This window comes from Malaya genurostris, chromosome 2, assembly GCF_030247185.1.
Source record: "Malaya genurostris strain Urasoe2022 chromosome 2, Malgen_1.1, whole genome shotgun sequence".
In the NCBI taxonomy this organism is placed as follows: domain Eukaryota; kingdom Metazoa; phylum Arthropoda; class Insecta; order Diptera; family Culicidae; genus Malaya; species Malaya genurostris.
The window spans coordinates 264,222,946-264,242,045 of record NC_080571.1 but is presented as its reverse complement, the minus strand read 5'-3'; the positions used below and the strand labels follow the sequence as shown (position 1 = coordinate 264,242,045).

Genomic DNA, 19,100 nt, shown 5'->3' with positions numbered 1-19,100 from the left:
AAGAAATAAAGAAATAAAGAAATAAAGAAATAAAGAAATAAAGAAACAAAGAAATAAAGAAATAAAGAAATAAAGAAACAAAGAAATAAGGAATAAAGAAATAAAGAAATGAAGAAATAAAGAAATAAAGAAATAAAGAAATAAAGAAATAAAGAAATAAAGAAATAAAGAAATAAAGAAATAAAGAAATAAAGAAATAAAGAAATAAAGAAATAAAGAAATAAAGAAATAAAGAAATAAAGAAATAAAGAAATAAAGAAATAAAGAAATAAAGAAATAAAGAAATAAAGAAATAAAGAAATAAAGAAATAAAGAAATAAAGAAATAAAGAAATAAAGAAATAAAGAAATAAAGAAATAAAGAAATAAAGAAATAAAGAAATAAAGAAATAAAGATATAAAGAAATAAAGAAATAAAGAAATAAAGAAATAAAGAAATAAAGAAATAAAGATATAAAGAAATAAAGAAATAAAGAAATAAATAAATAAAGAAATAAAGAAATAAAGAAATAAAGAAATAAAGAAATAAAGAAATAAAGAAATAATGAAATAAAGAAATAAAGAAATGAAGAAATAAAGAAATAAAGAAATAAAGAAATAAAGAAATAAAGAAATAAAGAAATTAAGAAATTAAGAAATAAAGAAATAAAGAAAAAAAAAAAAAAGAAATAAAGAAATAAAGAAATAAAGAAATAAAGAAATAAAGAAAAAAAAAAAAGAAATAAAGAAATAAAGAAATAAAGAAATAAAGAAATAAAGAAATAAAGAAATAAAGAAATAAAGAAATAAAGATATAAGAAATAAAGAAATAAAGAAATAAAGAAATAAAGAAATAAAGAAATAAAGAAATAAAGAAATAAAGAAATAAAGAAATAAAGAAATAAAGAAATAAAGAAATAAAGAAATAAAGAAATAAAGAAATAAAGAAATAAAGAAATAAAGAAATAAAGAAATAAAGAAATAAAGAAATAAAGGAATAAAGAAATAAAAAAATAAAGAAATTAAGAAATAAAGAAATAAAGAAATAAAGAAATAAAGAAATAAAGAAATAAACAAATAAAGAAATAAAGAAATAAAGAAATAAAGAAATAAAGAAATAAAGAAATAAAGAAATAAAGAAATAAAGAAATAAAGAAATAAAGAAATAAAGAAATAAAGAAATAAAGAAATAAAGAAATAAAGAAATAAAGAAATAAAGAAATAAAGAAATAAAGAAATGAAGAAATAAAGAAATAAAGAAATAAAGAAATAAAAAAATAAAGAAATAAAGAAATAAAGAAATAAAGAAATAAAAAAATAAAGAAATAAAGAGATAGAGAAATAAAGAAATAAAGAAATAAAAAAATAAAGAAATAAAGAAATAAAGAAATAAAGAAATAAAGAAATAAAGAAATAAAGAAATAAAGAAATAAAGAAATAAAGAAATAAAGAAATAAAGAAATAAAGAAATAAAGAAATAAAGAAATAAAGAAATAAAAAAATAAAGAAATAATGAAATAAAGAAATAAAGAAATAAAGAAATAAAGAAATAAAGAAATAAAGAAATAAAGAAATAAAGAAATAAAGAAATAAAGAAATAAAGAAATAAAGAAATAAAGAAATAAAGAAATAAAGAAATAAAGAAATAAAGAAATAAAGAAATAAAGAAATAAAAAAATAAAGAAATAAAGAAATAAAGAAATAAAGAAATAAAGAAATAAAGAAATTAAGAAATTAAGAAATAAAGAAATAAAGAAAAAAAAAAAAGAAATAAAGAAATAAAGAAATAAAGAAATAAAGAAATAAAGAAATAAAGAAATAAAGAAATAAAGAAATAAAGAAATAAAGATATAAGAAATAAAGAAATAAAGAAATAAAGAAATAAAGAAATAAAGAAATAAAGAAATAAAGAAATAAAGAAATAAAGAAATAAAGAAATAAAGAAATAAAGAAATAAAGAAATAAAGAAATAAAGAAATAAATAAATAAAGAAATAAAGAAATAAAGAAATAAAGAAATAAAGAAATGAAGAAATAAAGAAATAAAGAAATAAAGAAATAAAGAAATAAAGAAATAAAGAAATAAAGAAATAAAGAAATAAAGAAATAAAGAAATAAAGAAATAAAGAAATAAAGAAATAAAGAAATAAAGAAATAAAGAAATAAAGAAATAAAGAAATAAAGAAATAAAGAAATAAAGAAATAAAGAAATAAAGAAATAAAGAAATAAAGAAACAAAGAAATAAAGAAATAACGAAATAAAGAAATAAAGAAATAAAGAAATAAGGAAATAAAGAAATAAAGAAATAAAGAAATAAAGAAATAAAGAAATAAAGAAATAAAGAAATAAAGAAATAAAGAAATAAAGAAATAAAGAAATAAAGAAATAAAGAAATAAAGAAATAAAGAAATAAAGAAATAAAGAAATAAAGAAATAAAGAAATAAAGAAATAAAGAAATAAAGAAATAAAGAAATAAAGAAATAAAGAAATAAATAAATAAAGAAATAAAGAAATAAAGAAATAAAGAAATAAAGAAATAAAGAAATAAAGAAATAATGAAATAAAGAAATAATGAAATAAAGAAATAAAGAAATAAAGAAATAAAGAAATAAAGAAATAAAGAAATAAAGAAATAAAGAAATAAAGAAATAAAGAAATAAAGAAATAAAGAAATAAAGAAATAAAGAAATAAAGAAATAAAGAAATAAAGAAATAAAGAAATAAAGAAATAAAGAAATAAAGAAATAAAGAAATAAAGAAATAAAGAAATAAAGAAATAAAGAAATAAAGAAATAAAGAAATAAAGAAATAAAGAAATAAAGAAATAAAGAAATAAAGAAACAAAGAAATAAAGAAATAAAGAAATAAAGAAATAAAGAAATAAAGAAATAAAGAAATAAAGAAATAAAGAAATAAAGAAATAAAGAAAGGAAGAAATAAAGAAATAAAGAAATAAAGAAATAAAGAAATAAAAAAATTAAGAAATAAAGAAATAAAGAAATAAAGAAATAAAGATATAAGAAATAAAGAAATAAAGAAATAAAGAAATAAAGAAATAAAGAAATAAAGAAATAAAGAAATAAAGAAATAAAGAAATAAAGAAATAAAGAAATAAAGAAACAAAGAAACAAAGAAATAAAGAAATAAAGAAATAAAGAAATAAAGAAATAAAGAAATAAAGAAATAAAGAAATAAAGAAATAAAGAAATAAAGAAATAAAGAAATAAAGAAATAAAGAAATAAAGAAATAAAGAAATAAAGAAATAAAGAAATAAAGAAATAAAGAAATAAAGAAATAAAGAAATAAAGAAATAAAGAAATAAAGAAATAAAGAAATAAAGAAATAAAGAAATAAAGAAATAAAGAAATAAAGAAATAAAGAAATAAAGAAATAAAGAAATGAAGAAATAAAGAAATAAAGAAATAAAGAAATAAAGAAATAAAGAAATAAAGAAATAAAGAAATAAAGAAATAAAGAAATAAAGAAATAAAGAAATAAAGAAATAAAGAAATAAAGAAATAAAGAAATAAAGAAATAAAGAAATAAAGAAATAAAGAAATAAAGAAATAAAGAAATAAAGAAATAAAGAAATAAAGAAATAAAGAAATAAAGAAATAAAGAAATAAAGAAATAAAGAAATAAAGAAATAAAGAAATAAAGAAATAAAGAAATAAAGAAATAAAGAAATAAAGAAATAAAGAAATAAAGAAATAAAGAAATGAAGAAATAAAGAAATAAAGAAATAAAGAAATAAAGAAATAAATAAATAAAGAAATAAAGAAATAAAGAAATAAAGAAATAAAGAAATAAAGAAATAAAGAAATAAAGAAATAAAGAAATAAAGAAATAAAGAAATAAAGAAATAAAGAAATAAAGAAATAAAGAAATAAAGAAATAAAGAAATAAAGAAATAAAGAAATAAAGAAATAAAGAAATAAAGAAATAAAGAAATAAAGAAATAAAAAAATAAAGAAATAAAGAAATATGACAGTTTGCACTGCGGGCTATGGTTGCAACGTTGATTTTCATTGTGTTTTTATATCCGTTTTTATGAGTGGGGCAAAAACTCGGATCATGGACCGTAGAATTCACAATTTTGCATTAATTATTTTACTCACAAGCATAACCAAGCATGTGTAATTGGATGCTTTTTGATTCATCATTTTTACATCTTCCAGATAAAACGAAAGATGAGGACTCGTTTTCTCGCGCTGAAAGCTGTATACTTCTTAATACTATAAGTTTAACTACCAAGTAGAACCGTTAGTTTAATTAGCACTGCTATGCACAGAAAAGGCTAAGACGAAACGTAAAGATTCTGAATCTTGAACGCGTGCAGTAACATTTTCGCCAGAGTTACTTTTTTGTAAATTCGGATGATGAAATTTTCGTTTAAGATTTGCTAGAAAACTTGTTAACTTTTAGAATAGTTGAGAAATTATGTGAAGAATCCGGAGAAATCTAAGTATGTTCAAGCTATAAAAACAAGAAACAATTATTCTCCGATTTGACGGATACGAATTTCTCAGTTGGGCCATCAAAAAATGATTTTCAGTTTAAATTTTCCAACACCTCCCGTAAATGACAAAACGGTAGATCACGGTACCACTTGGTTTGAAGCAGTGTTGTGCTCAAAGTTCGTTACAAGAAATACCGCTTTCGTACGAACGTTGAACATAATCCATCTCGTAAACCCATAGTCACCGAGCGGAATAGTCTCCCAAAAACACATCCCGTCAATGTCTGCAAACTTATTTAAAGCACTTTGTTAGCATAAACTACAGCCAAGCCAAGGCAAGCCAAGCCAGCAACTGTTCCTCCCTTGGTGCATTCTATCGTCATTTCGTCGGTTGCCGAAAGTACCTCCGGGAGGTTGGCTTGGCGGTGGCTTTCTTCAACCCGATAACGCGAAAGAGGAGCGCTTATATCCTAAGCCGAAAGAAATTTCTACTGTTGGCTTCACGTCGAAAACGAATGGATTGACGGGGATGAGCAAGGGGAGGTTCAGGGGCAAGAAAAATGCAAAACAACGGTGGACAAGTGCAACATAAACAAAATTACACTTTGATACGCTGTTGTCAGAAGCAGCCGACGCTAGTGACGCGGTGTTTAGATTGTTAGTTTTTCAATCTAAATTTAGTACCCGATCAGAAAAGTTTGAACGTCATTGACAAAGTGCACAGTTTTTTTTTCAAGACGAATACATTGAAACTTTTCAGGCTAGATCAAGTTTTTGAGTATTACTATGGAACGGCAAAATTATTATTTTGTGAGTAAACTGTATTCGTTTCACCGAACTCGTTTCATGTGAGCTGCCGCGATAGCTTCATTGCGTTCTATCAGCATAAAAAAAAGAAGTATGAAAAATGTACTTCATCCAGCCAACACACTAAACGATGGCAATAAGTAGATCCTGACACTGACTTTGTGTCGCCGTTTCAAACTGTCGACGGTTCACCTCAACCTCCGTCGATCCGTCACGGTACCATTTCGGTAACGGGAAACGACTGTCTGACTTTAAACAGAATGAACGGAATTTCATCACGAATCCGACGGTGGGTGACGGGCATGTTAATTTATTAAAATTTTAATCCTCGCTCTGCAGCCGACAGACGACGGACGAGTTTCCCTTGGCACTGCTGCTAGCGGGGAGACTTGCAACACGTTTCTAGATTCCTAGGTTTTGCCAGTTTGTGGTGCTGCACGTGTGTTCCCGAGCTCTCGTCCCGTGCTGTGTGGCGGTTTTCTGGCGAGATAAAGAATTTTAACAGGTTTCAAGCAGTCCTTAAGAGCTGTTTGTTGAAGAGACGCAGATATGTCGAGTGTGTATTCTTCGAGGTGTTATTCGAGGATTGCTACGTAGGCGCATTCGCTCGGACGGAGTGTTGGTACGGTTTTTCATTGATAACACTCTGGCAGAAAACTCTGCAGGTAGTTAGGAAATGCCAATTGTTTCTGAAAGAATAATTTTTGTGGATTAGTTATTTTGCTTATTTAAAGAGACGTGGTGGCGCATTTCTTGGAAAACAATGAACATATTTTTGTGCAGAATAAAAAGCAGTGTTGACAGAATGTCGCTTTTCCTGATAAAAGAATTTATAGGCCGAAAACTTTGTGTTGATTAGGAAACTGAATCACACAAAAAAATCTTTAAGCTTTGGGGGTTTTATGACAAGAAATTTTTTTTTAAGTTACAGCTAGCTGCATTTATACAAGCATTTAAAACAAGCATCAATAATAGTTTTCAGGTACATGGAAGAAAATCTTAATGTTTTGTTTACAGGAAAAAAGATCATCTGTGCATGAACAGCTGTGTACCGATGAGTCGAAGACGAAATGTAACATAGAGAATAATAGGAAAACATGTTTCCAAAACGAAGGTGAAATGTGACAAAACGAAACGAAATATGTACTTATTGTACAAACCAAAAACCCATAAATGTTAATGTTACCGTATGTTTTGTTGGGTCAGGACCATTTCGCCAATTTTCATTTCACCGAATGACATTTCAGCGAATGGTCCATTTTGCCGAAAGCCATTCTATCGGAATGGTCATTTCGCCGAATCCTGCAATCGTCTTAATATCGTAATTGGAAATGATTTCAAATAAAGACAAATGAAAGATGATAGCCGTAATACAAGTTTTGTTGACCTACAATTGTATTTCTTCAATAAAGATTGATTCTTGTACTCTTGAATACAGCTTGATTCATGAACCTTAGAACGGAGTTCCCAAGAAAACTTGTTGACTTTATTAGCATCTTTATTTTTTTTTTACAATGTGAAATGCATTTACGCACGGAGTGTGGGACTCTCCACAGGACTACCCAACTGTTGATTGGAACTACCCACTAAAACACCTTGGATCTCCAACCCTACCTCCCCGGCACCACCGCTATGTATTACTTCGGGGTGGAAGGCTACTGGTGCTCACAGCACCCTCCCCAGATTTATGTAGAATGGGGATCAGCATCCTGCTCTCGAGGGATCGACCAGTTGGATGACGAGGTCGGTCCAGTGATGCCGGCTGGAGGGTAACTTCCGGTTCACTGGCGCCTTGACGACCTTAAACTGATGCTACGTCGCGGAACTACTCGACTAGTCTCCGCCAAAAGATCTAGTCTACACCGACGGAGGGTTCCCCGACGAGGAAAGTCCTCCCGAACTGACGCTTACGCGTCTACGACCCGACAGAAAGGATGCCTAAGTCGATCCAATGATTCCGGTTGGAGCGTGACTTCCGGTTCACTGGCACTCAGACGATCCTAGCGGTACCACGCGACGATCTACTCATCTAGTCCCCGACAAAGGATCTACACTACTCCGACGGAGGGTTTCCGGCGAAGGAGAATCTCCCGACACAAAGTCTCTTACATCACACGGGACACCCGATGGAGTGCCGAGGTCGGTCCCGCGATTCCGGTTCGCTGGCGCCTCGACGACTCGAATCGGTGTTGTGGCGACTGCTCGACTAGCCCCCGCCGAAGGATCTAGCCTACGCCGGCGGAGAGTTCCCCGACGAAGGAGGCTCTCCCGAAACCGACGCTTTCGATACCCGTCAACGCCCGACCGAGAGGATGCCTGGGTCGATCCAGTGATTCCGGTTGGAGGATAGCTTCCAGTTCACTGGGGCCCCGACGATCCTAACAGTTTTACGTACTACTCGTCTAGTCCCCGACGATGGATCTAGACTACTCCGACGAAGAGCTCCCCGGCGAAGGAGGTTCTCCCGGACCGACGTTTATTCGCTGCTCCCTCTTGAGCCTACTACGGTTGCACGCGGCTAGCGGTCGCGGCTGCCTGTTGTTGTTCCGCACTCCATTTCCGCTGCAATTTGGGATGCCGCGGTTGACACTGCGTTCCAGTTCTCTACGCAGTGGCACATTCTCTGGATCAGGTTCTCCGGTGTGGTGTCAATGCCGCATGCCTCCAGTAGCTCACTCCTTTGAGCCGCGAAACGGGAACATGCGAACAAGACGTGTTCTGCCGTCTCGATCTCGTCTGGGCAGCCAGGACATACAGGGGATGTCGCGTGGCCGAACCTGTGGAGGTATCATCTGAAGCACCCGTGGCCTGTGAGGAATTGCGTCAGGCCGAAGTTCACTTCTCCGTGAGGTCTATCTAACCAACTCGAGACTTTAGGTATGAGCCGATGTGTCCACCTACCGTTGGTTGAGCTGTCCCACTCTTGGTGCCATATGCGTATAGAAGCGGCTTTGGAGGCCCTACGCGTCTTCCTTCACTATCAGTATGCACTGATCACGCGAAGACACATCAGTCTACGCGTACTCTCCAGCATCTGTGCGTTGCGTTCCACATTAAGTGCCGACGCCTATACCGGGCTGCCGTACCTGAGGATCGAAACTGCCACTCCTGCCAGTAACCTACGTTTACTGGAGCGCACAGGCGAGCTGTTGGTCATCAATCGTGAGAGCGCCGCGATCGCTTTTGATGCGCGCTTGCAGACGCATTCAACGTGCTTGCTGAAGCTGAGTTTGTCGTCAAGCATCACACCTAATTGCTTCAGTGATCTCTTGGAGGGAATCACGCAATCTCCGGCATCTACCAACGCTTCCTGTTCCGATTTGCGGTTGTTTACCTCCATCACCTCTGTTTTGTAGTGCGCGAGTTGCAGTTCCCTGCTACGCAGCCGCTACTAAGCAGATTGAGTGTGATGCACTCAGTTCGACCTCTTCGATGGATTCGCCGTAGACTGTCAGTGTGACGTCGTCCGGGAACCCGACTATCTTGACACCCGGAGGAAGCCTCAACCTCAGTACTCCATCGTACATTATATTCCACAGGATCGGGCCCAAGATAGATCCCTGTGGTACTCCAGCCGTGATTGGAGTGTTACGTGTACCTTCGTCGGTCTCGTAGAGCAATACTCGGTTCTGGAAGTAGCTTTCCAGAATCTTGTACAGCCCTTCCGGTACTCCCAGTCGAAGTAGGGAATCAGCAATGTCTGCCCAACAAGCACTATTGAACGCGTTCTTAACGTCTAGCGTTACTACCGCACAGTAGCGGATTCCTCGTCGTTTGCGCTGGTTACCATCGATGTTATGGCGTCCGCCGTCGACCTGCCTCTGCGAAACCCGTACTGATGGCTTGACAGTCCTCCTGCCTCCTCTATGAAGGGGGATAGCCTGTTGAGGATGATTGTTTCAAGGAGCTTTCCCACAGTGTCTATCAGACAGATTGGTCTATATGCCGGTGGGTCCCCTGGGGGTTTCCCAGGTTTCGGTAATAGTACCAACCTCTGCCTTTTCCAAATGCCTGGGAACATACGCTCATCCAGACATCTCCGCATGACATCCCTGAACATGTCCGGTTTTGTCATTATAGCTGCCTTTAGAGTCACGTTCGGGATACCGTCTGGCCCGGGGCTTTCTTTGTATCGAGCGATCTCGCCGCAGTGAGCAACTCCTCGTTCGTTACTTTTCCAACTTCGTTCGCTGGTAGCGGGGCTGGCTGCCAGGGGGGCGTGTCGTGGTGGGGAAAGAGAACCGTTATGATTTCCTTCAACCTCGCCGAACTACGTTCAGGGGGTGCTAGCGCCCCTCTCGTTTTGGCCATTACCATCCTGTAGGCATCGCCCCATGGGTTGGAGTTGGCTCCCTCGCATAGCTGGTCGAAACAGGCTCTTTTGCTTGCGCTGATGGCCTTGTTTAGTGCTAACTTCGCCGTTTTGAATGCCGTGTGCCTCTCCATCCTCATCTCCGCTCTCTATTAGCATCAAATCATTTGTATAGGTGTATCTACCAGGCAAATGTTGGTGGTATTTTCCGTTTACTTTAATATCTAATACGGCTTTGCCTCATCGTTTTTATTCGTGTGCTGTCCAACCTCGCTGCAAGAGGCCGCCGCTTACGACGGTGGGTCGGCGGCCAACTCAGTTGGTGTCCGCGAAATGTCCCTGTCGGCGAAATGACCCTTTTGGCGGAATGGCCCTTTCTGCGAAATGACTTCTTCGACGAAACGATTTTCGTCAAAATGACATTCGGCGGAACGACTTTCGGCGAGACGATTTTCGGTGAAATTATCCGCTTCCGTTTTGTTGTACATGCAAATAACTTTATTCCGGAACTCAGATAAAATGCCGATAACCCATTTTGTAATGCTTGTTCGCGACAAACCTGGACACGCCATGTATCTCTGGGATACATGTATCTTTAGGAAAACTTCATTAACGCGTGAAATATTTCGCAGACTGATGAATGTATGTCTGTTCAACAATTATATTTGCATATTTGAAGAACTTACTAGTCAGTTTCATGCAATTCACATCTCATTTCGCCATTACATGTGAAAAAAATACTCATGAAATTGAAAATTTTTACCCTTGTTGTACTGTATCAGCTTCAAAATTGGGTTAAAATTTCAGTTGTTTCTGAAGAATTTTAAGGCCTTTTATTTGAATAACAGATTGTGAAAATCGGTTTAACAATCATCGAGGAAATTGGTTGCACATTTTGTCATAAAAATGAACATATTAAGCTGTGTCTCCGGAACCGGAAGTCGGATCCAGATAAAATTTAATGCCAGGATGTGGGACTGTAATACCTTTAAATTCTTACTCTGTGACAAGCGATTCATTCATATCTGAGAAAAATTAGTAAATATTTTTTCCATTTTTTTCACGAAACCCAGTATTTCTGAAACTAGAAGTCGGATCGATGCTCATTTCGTCAAGCTGAATCTTTACAGTGATAGCATAGCCTTTCTATATGAGGAAAGTAAAAACGGAAAAGTACTAAAATTATCATTTTAATTGATTGCTTAAATTATTAACAAAATAAATTATCTGTTGCTAAATTTCTTTAACTACAATGAATGAGACTAGACGCAAACAACCACAAAGCAACAGAATAACCGTCAATCCATATTAAAAAAATCTGTTTTTACGATTGCGTAAGGGCTTGATCTTATGCTATTTATGCTATTTTAAAGTCTCTCAGAAAAGCGCAAACCTATGGATGAAGACTACAGAAATTGCGATAGAACCAAAGCATTTTTTTTGCAATTGGGGAATATTTTTTTGGGTCTGGGTTGTTCTGAAATTTGCTAAGCAAACCCACCAGTAATACAGATTATCTGTATTTGCCCCCTTGAAAACGACTCAAACCAACAGTGTATAAACGCTGGGTTTTAACTAAAAAAAAAAAAGAAATACGTTTCATAACTTTCGAAAGGGTTCAGTCGAAAGATTTCCAAGTGATTCAAAAATTATTACTACGTTGATAATATACTGCAATATTACATTCAAATCTCCTTTCATGAACTTAAGCGATTAAATGACTAGATGCAAAAAAACGCAGTTTGAAACCGTTCCAAAAAACGTTTAGTTCCGTCCGTTTTTTTTTGTTTATTATTTCAATTACAGAAATGAAAAGTTGTATCCGGATGAAACTCTAAAGCTTTGTATGGGACCATAAGGCCTTTGATTTGAATCTAAGTTTGTGAAAATCGATCACGTTTTATCCTAGGAAAGTGAGTAAGTAATCGGCTTCGGTGTTGTTATTCGTTTTCTTTATGGTCTATACGAAACTGAGCAAAGCACGCTGTGTACATCGTTAGTAAAGGTGTGTTGTGTTTTATTCTTCCACGCCAGTACGTACTGGTGCGTACCGGCTTCGGTTCATCATTTTATATGGTGGTTTGAAAGCTTTGACACTCATCGCTCTGTAATTGCGGAACCAGACGTCGGATCCGGATGAAATTTCACAGTAGCTTTTTAGACGATATGAGCTTTAATTTAAATCTAGATTTGTGAAAATCGGTTCAAGCATCGCAAAGAAATCGAAGTGAGTTCCACTTTTGAATCTGTTCTTCACCACTTTCGGTACTTCTGGAACTGGATATGGAGGACAAGTTCTGGAAACTAGATGAATTTATCAGTCAGTGTTATGGGATTTATACATGTTTTTGCCATTGTTTGTGAAGATTATTCTTTTATCGCATTCTGGTTCCGAAACCGGAAGTTGGATCCGTTGTTCTAAAAAAAATTAAATAACTTTAATAGCTTTCATTTGAGTCTTAGTCTGTGAAAAGCGGTTCAATCGTCTCTGAAGAAAAGTGAGTGCATATTTTATCCGTTTTTGTTGTGCATATTAACCTATATCTCCGCAACCGGAAGTCGAATCGGAATGAAATTCAATAGCAGGTTATGGGACCATAAGACCTTCCATTTGAATTTGTAATTGTGGAAATCGGTTCAGCCATCTCCGAGAAAAGTGAGTGTATACATACACAGACATTTGCTCCGTTCGTTGAGCTGAATCGAGTGGTAGATGACATTCGATAAAAGGTCGGTTTTCTCAGTGGTTGCACAGCTTTTCTATATGAGAAAGGCAAAACGGCTTTAAAAATCGTTTTCCGACATCTAATCTTCCTATCGTTACCGAAAATATTCATATTTTAAGCGTTAAGATTTAATATTTTAAGAATTTAGACGAACGGAATGTCGGCATCTTGAATTTCGAATCAACTTTCAATGTCGTATTTCGGCAACTATTCATCGAATCAGCTACAAATATATAGGATACGATTGTTGACACGGCATATATATTCATATTTGGTACAAACCTCTTTTTAAGGTTTATTTCGAAAAAAAGTTTACATTTTTTGGAATATGATTCGTAGAAATAGCGTAAGTCGAATACTTCTTAAAAAATGATTTCATAAATCGAGGTTTGGATGTAGGATAATCAGCACAACATTAAGGCGTTCGTTAAAATTGTGAGTAAACTTTGTCTTCCACTCAGCCTGTCAAGTAAAACTGCCAAGTTGCACTAGCGTTTCAATTCGATCTGCCACGCAGTTATGGGTCGTAAGCAAACCGTATAAAAACAATGTAAAAAAAATATCCCATACAAATGATGACTTTTCAGAAAATTAAATCCCAACCGATGGCTTCTTCTGATGATGTGAATCAAATTCTGGAATCGACGTTTGTCAAATCAATTGTTGCTTGTTTTAATCACAGATTATTGACGTTGTTCACTGTACAGACCGTACCAATCATTCAAGCGGTCGACACCGACTAGGAGTTGGGTTAGCTAAGAAAAATATATGTAAATAGTAGTCCTACCCTGCAACCTTTCACTTCTGCAGCAAGATACAAAGAACAATTATTACCAAGCATTTCGAAGCCGCGCTATAGGAGTTGGAGGACTTTGGCTGCAATTTCAAAACCTTACCCGCACTATTCGTGTCAGCAGGATCGCCAAAAGTGCCGGAGCACTTGGCGTGTCGTGACGCAACTATCCGGACAGGCACGAGGTACTGCAGCGGGAACGAGCATCCACGGATGCGGCTACCTATTAGTAACGGCAACTGGAAAACATTACCCCAAAGTTTTGTTTTATTTCCTTCTTGTTTGGAGTACAAATTAAATTACAAATAGGAATTTTATTGCTGTGCTCTGATGTTGGTCGAACCGCCCAACGGAAGGACCTTTGGTAAGTGAGCGAGAGAAAATCTTAAGACAGTGTACCGGTGCAGTTTCTTGTAGCTACAGACAAAGTTCAGGAGCTCAGAAGTCCCGGGAGGAAAACAAACAGCTCACATTCGGGGTCGGGTAGCATTCACGGTTTCCGGATTCAATTTTCTCATTAGACCAAAAGTCTTTCGGCGTAGCAGCAGTTGCAGTGGTTCGGAGTGACATTAATAAATGATGTAAATATCAATATGAATTCTGGGAGTGACAGGAAAGAAATAAAAAATGGAGAATTTAAAATGGAAGAACGGAAGAAAAGAAAAATTAAAACAACGGGAAAATAGTTTGAAAATGTAGGACTTTTTCAAAATATCCATTTCATTAATTCTACATAAAACAATCAAGCGTCTTTATTACAGTCTGTCAAAAGCTTGCGATAATAAAATTTATTCCCGCGGTGCCTAGTCAGTGGATAGCCGGCAGCCGAAAGTTTCACAATAATTTATTGTTATTTATTATCATTCATCACAATAGAAGAGATGCGCACTTTCGTTCCGAGAAGTAATCAAATTAGTATCAAGTTCACTTGACGGCTGTCCGTAGTGGAAAAAAAACATTTACCTTCGTTCTCTTTCTTCTTCATTGCAGGGCTCTCGGTTTCCGCAGGGAGATTTCCCACGTCCTGATGAACGTCCAATGAAGTATTTGCTGGATTACGTTCCGGGGCACCCAATTTACTCTGAGCGACTGCCAAGCGACTGGCTGAAAGGTAGGTATGCTCGACATGCCCGAGGATGGGAAACAATCAAATTAGAGAATCCAATGGAGCCATAAAGGAAATGGGCTGCAAAATTAAATTTGAACTGCTAGCAATTAAACCTGTGGTTATTGACGCGATTGAATGGATTCTTTTGGGAATGAAGTTTTCCGAAGCAATAGTAATTTGTTGAGATGTTCGAAGTTTATCATTCGCTCTAGACTAGGAAGGTCCCAGCTCGAAGTGAGAAGTATTAGTAATTGTTTTGTTTTGATAATGATACTAGTCGATTTGATCATCGAGATGAAATTAGAAGTGTTATATAATCGATTCTACATTATATCATAAAAGATTAGGAAAGATGTATGATTTAAGTCGCACTGCTAAGCTACTCAAGTAGTTCAATTTGATTTGCTATGCAATGATGAGTCGAAGACGAAAAGTGAAGAAAATTAGAAAAGATTCTATTTCTTCAGCCGAGACCGCACGAAGTCGAAGAATAGCTGATTATTAAAGGATGTGGTTAACCATATTCATTTTTCGTCCCCAACAATTTTAATTGTTGTTTACGTTTCTTCTTCGACTCGTTGCTGCATACCAATTCTAATTGAACTGTTAGTATGGCATAGCAGTTTAACTGTGTACTTTTTTAAACTGTCTATTGAATACTTCTTCAGGATCGATTTTTAGTTCTTGAAATTTTTGTTGAATACTCAGTAAAAAATATGAAATTTACAGGTAACACCAATCCATATATGACACAATTGATGAGATCTTTATTCTTAAAATGACTGCATTTTTTAAGAATGATTCAAATATATGTCAAACATATATCACTTTTCAAGCAGGCGTGTATACTTCTACGTGATATGTTTCAGCACTTTAAAATATATCAGAACGCTTTGAACTTGTGTTCGTTCAACAGTAGAAATGAGTCATTTTTGATGCTTGAATATGTCGGTCTCAGAAGATGTAACTTCACACGAATTTTTCTAGGTGCGTATTGTTGAAAATATATGCCAATTTTTCGATGCGAATTACACACAAATCATATCTTCCAACTGATCTTTTCGCTAAATTTTGGTAAACTGGAGTCAATAAAACTGTCCGACCGCAAAAATATACACAGTGCGAATTAAATCAATACTGACGTTAACTGAATTAAAACAATCGTTTTGCATTCTGCGTCATTACGAGTTTCCCGTTAATAAGGCGGGACTGACGAAAATAAAAAAAAATGTCGGTTCGTATTACATCAATATTGACATTAGCTTTTAAATGGAAAATAAGCCAAATAGTTCTTCAGGGCTGATTATCGGTTCTTGGAACTGATGAATTTCTCTGATCTTAAAGAAGTTCAAGTAAATTTCTCTTGAATGCAACACTGAAAATATGGTTTCTTACGGTTTACTCGGCCCAAAGCATCACATCGGCCAATAAACCACAATTACTATAAAATAGACAGCGCATTTTTTCTGTTCTGAAGAACTAGATGAATATCACGGGGAACAGCTTTCGCTCATATATCACGAATGGCAGATTTTTAGTTGTGTCATGATCAAAGAGGCACCATAATCCATTGCGAGTTCATTTTCAGATGAAGAAAGTCGAGTTTACTTATTTACATTTTGTTGCACACTTAGCACAGTTATTCCGAAACCGGAAGTCAGATTCGTATAAAATTTAATAGCAAGCTATGAGACAAAACCACCTTTCATTTGAATTTAAGTTTATCGAAATCGATCTAGCCATCTCCGAGACAATCAATCGTACATTTACGTTGCACACATACATACACACACACATACACAGTTGCATAGTTGATTTTCACAGTGATTGCATAACCGTTCTTCAAGAGCAAGTAACCAATGTTCGATGTACGTTCGACTGTGTGTGACTGGCGTTTTAGAGTAACTCAAACAAAAATCAGAGTGGCGAAATGGTAGCGCGTATGCACGGAATGCATAAGAACGCAGATTCGAGTCCTGTCTCTGAGCGTATATTTTTCCAATAAATCATCTTTTCTATTAGTTTTTCATTCATTTGGGTTCTCCAATATATGTTTCCGCTCAGTCATTGCAAAACTGAACCAATCCTTATTCATTTCCACACTGAAAAAAAAAATCGATTTCAAAAATTAAAAGTCCACATCCGTTTGAATAAAATTCGTGAAAAAGTTAGTCCTGTTTCACAAGACAGTCTAGGTAATGTTAACGAAAACAAAGTATGCAAAGTATAAATCTTTAGAAAATTTGATTGAAATCGGAGGAGGTGCGACCATGATTTGCTCGAGTTGGTGTGAAATTAATCAATTTTTGTAAAACGCTGGTCCTTTCCTGTCTAATTAGGGTTGCCAGATATATGATGGGTCTCCCCCGGTAGTGTTGGGTCTAGGAGAAGCTATAGGAAAAAAAATTCTGCCGGGCCACAGCGCGACCGATGACTTAGAAGACAATTCGATTAAACAGAGCGTTGTACATTCAGATTTATATTACAAACAACCATCCACAAACTACTCGTAATATTTGATATATTTTCGATCGTTTGCACACTGAAGATATATGACATAGCAAAATGTATATTTACTTCTATGACATTTTCTGTTCGTATATTACAATCATATGAATTTTTAAGACAAGGAGTCGACGCCTTTCACGCAGCCAACCTGGGTTCAATTCCCAACCCCGCACATAGGGTCAGAAAGTTTTGCTGACCCGAAGAGGCGAACAACCTCAAGGTTAAAACCTCTATAATCTTAACAAAAAAGGACAAGGATTGATTTTAAAACCAAATTTTGTTTACTACGAATGCCTTTTAACTTCGCCTAAAATAGTGTTGAAGCTCTAACACAACTGACAAATAAAAGAAATTTAGCACGGATCAAAATTTTTGATGATAAAACTGTAATAACAATAATCGGATTTATTGTATTTCTTTGAAACTTTCGGAAAATAAACTCTGAGAATTCGTTGGGATCGCTAACAAACGAAACACAACAATGAACTTTCATTTGAAATTTTTAAATATTAAAATTCATAATTTTGAAACGCTACTAAAGGCTAGCTTTCTGGGACGGGTATAGCGCAATGGGTTAGTCGATGCCTTCCACGTAGCCCACCTGGGTTCGTTTCCCAGCCCCGCAAATAGTGTCAGAATGTTTTTTGGCTCGAAGAGACGAATGACCTTAAGGCTTAAACCTCTGTAATTGAAACAAAAGAAAATTAGCTTTCCATTTAAATTTCCCACAAATCGAGTGACAAACATCATAACAACCAAAATGGAATTCAAATATTGAAATTTTATTAGGTAGAGAGTCAGTAAATGGCGGCTACATTTTGTGAGCAACAAGTTTATAAGCATATACAAGAAAGTTTTAGCATTTAGTACATATTTTATATCAATTTATGCTTAAATAGAACTTGCAAACAAGATTACAAAATTTTTTTAGGCTGTATTTAATTTTGATGAAGGTATTATGATTATTCAAGACTATTATAGGTTTGAGTAATTTTATCGAAATAAAGTACCTCCTTAATGTAGTTTCCTCCATTCTCGAATAGATTGAAAATTTCGGCCAATATTACTATAAGAAACAAATTATATAATCTTCAAATTTGATCCGACTTCATATCGCACAATCCAAGAGGTAAATGTATCAACTAACTAGCACATTATCCACCAGAGGAAAATGGTTGCGACAAAACCATGCGCATCTTCTACGCATCGTAGATCATCCGGTAAATAGATAGATTCCTAGTTAAATACATACACTCCTATACAAAATGCGAATAATGTGGTGTAATGAATGCCCAAGTACAACTCCAACATCACGATTTTATGATAGTTGCAGCATAAGAAGCAAAATTGAAAATTCAACTTTCTTTTGACGTGAATACTTCTTACTTAACTATGGGAAGCCTTTCCTAAATCAATATCTTAGTTAATATCTCGGGTTGTACTAAACACAATAATATAATTATTTCTTCATGATATCAAAAATGTGATCAGCAATTTATGATGAAATTTTCAACAGTGTGAGATAACCATAAAATAGATTTGATCAAACATTCGCAAGCAAGGAAAACTCATCACGCTTGCTTGCCTTCTTCGCACTCGAACGACGGATTTAAGGTAGTGTCAGTCCCGATGTTCTACTAGACGAGTGTAAAAGGTAAATCTTGTGCGATATACGGGATTATATTAGTTAGAATAAGCGGCAATAGTAAAATGATTCTATCGCAATTATCAACTGCCTGTATAGTATCGGATCGCGAAACGAGAATAAGCGACCGTTTGTTGCTTCAAAGAAGATCCCCACAGCAGTGTGCTAACCTTTGATTCTCAGAAATGTCATCGAGAGAAATTCGCTCTCGCACTGGTGTCGATTCTATGTTAAATGAGCCATGCCGGGTTTTTGTTGTTTCGATGATTTCCGTCTCTCTTTGATGGCACTGATTCAATCGTTGAAGAGTTGCCAGTGAACGTTCTTTGATACGATAAAAGCCATCCTTGGTTTTTGCGAAAGTCTACAAAAATAAAGTATTATGTACTATGTTTACCTTTTGGAATTTCCGCCCTTTTCAAATGTTGGTCTAGAAGTAATACGAACGTGTTGAAAAAGCTTATTAGTTTTATTCGTATGCTGTCTCTGACATTACACACCCGCTTTTTTCTTCGTTAAATTACTGCCGGGCGAGGAATGCATCTGAGGTGGTAACCCTACGTCGAACACACAAGAAGAAACAATTGATTTGAGGCCATAGCTTTCGTCCAGTAGAACAGCGCGACAGATATGTATCTGATTACATCTAAATCGTCGTCCGTGTGCGAGAAAGTCAAGCAACCGTGATGCGCTTTCCTCTTTGATGCTCGTGGATTCCCAAAGTTTTATGTTATTTATGGTTATCTCGTGCAGATGAAAATT

The 19,100-nt window shown here is 34.8% G+C and overlaps 1 protein-coding gene across 7 annotated transcripts in view; it reads left to right on the top strand.

Annotated features, from left to right (window-relative positions):
• Positions 1 to 19,100, top strand: part of LOC131429807 (protein amalgam) — a 274,623-nt gene that overhangs the window by 176,834 nt on the left and 78,689 nt on the right. For all 7 annotated transcript variants that reach the window (XM_058594185.1, XM_058594187.1, XM_058594189.1 and 4 more), the window contains one exon: positions 14,068 to 14,188. The gene's annotated coding sequence lies outside the window, so the exon portion shown is untranslated. The remainder of the gene's footprint in view (positions 1 to 14,067; positions 14,189 to 19,100) is intronic.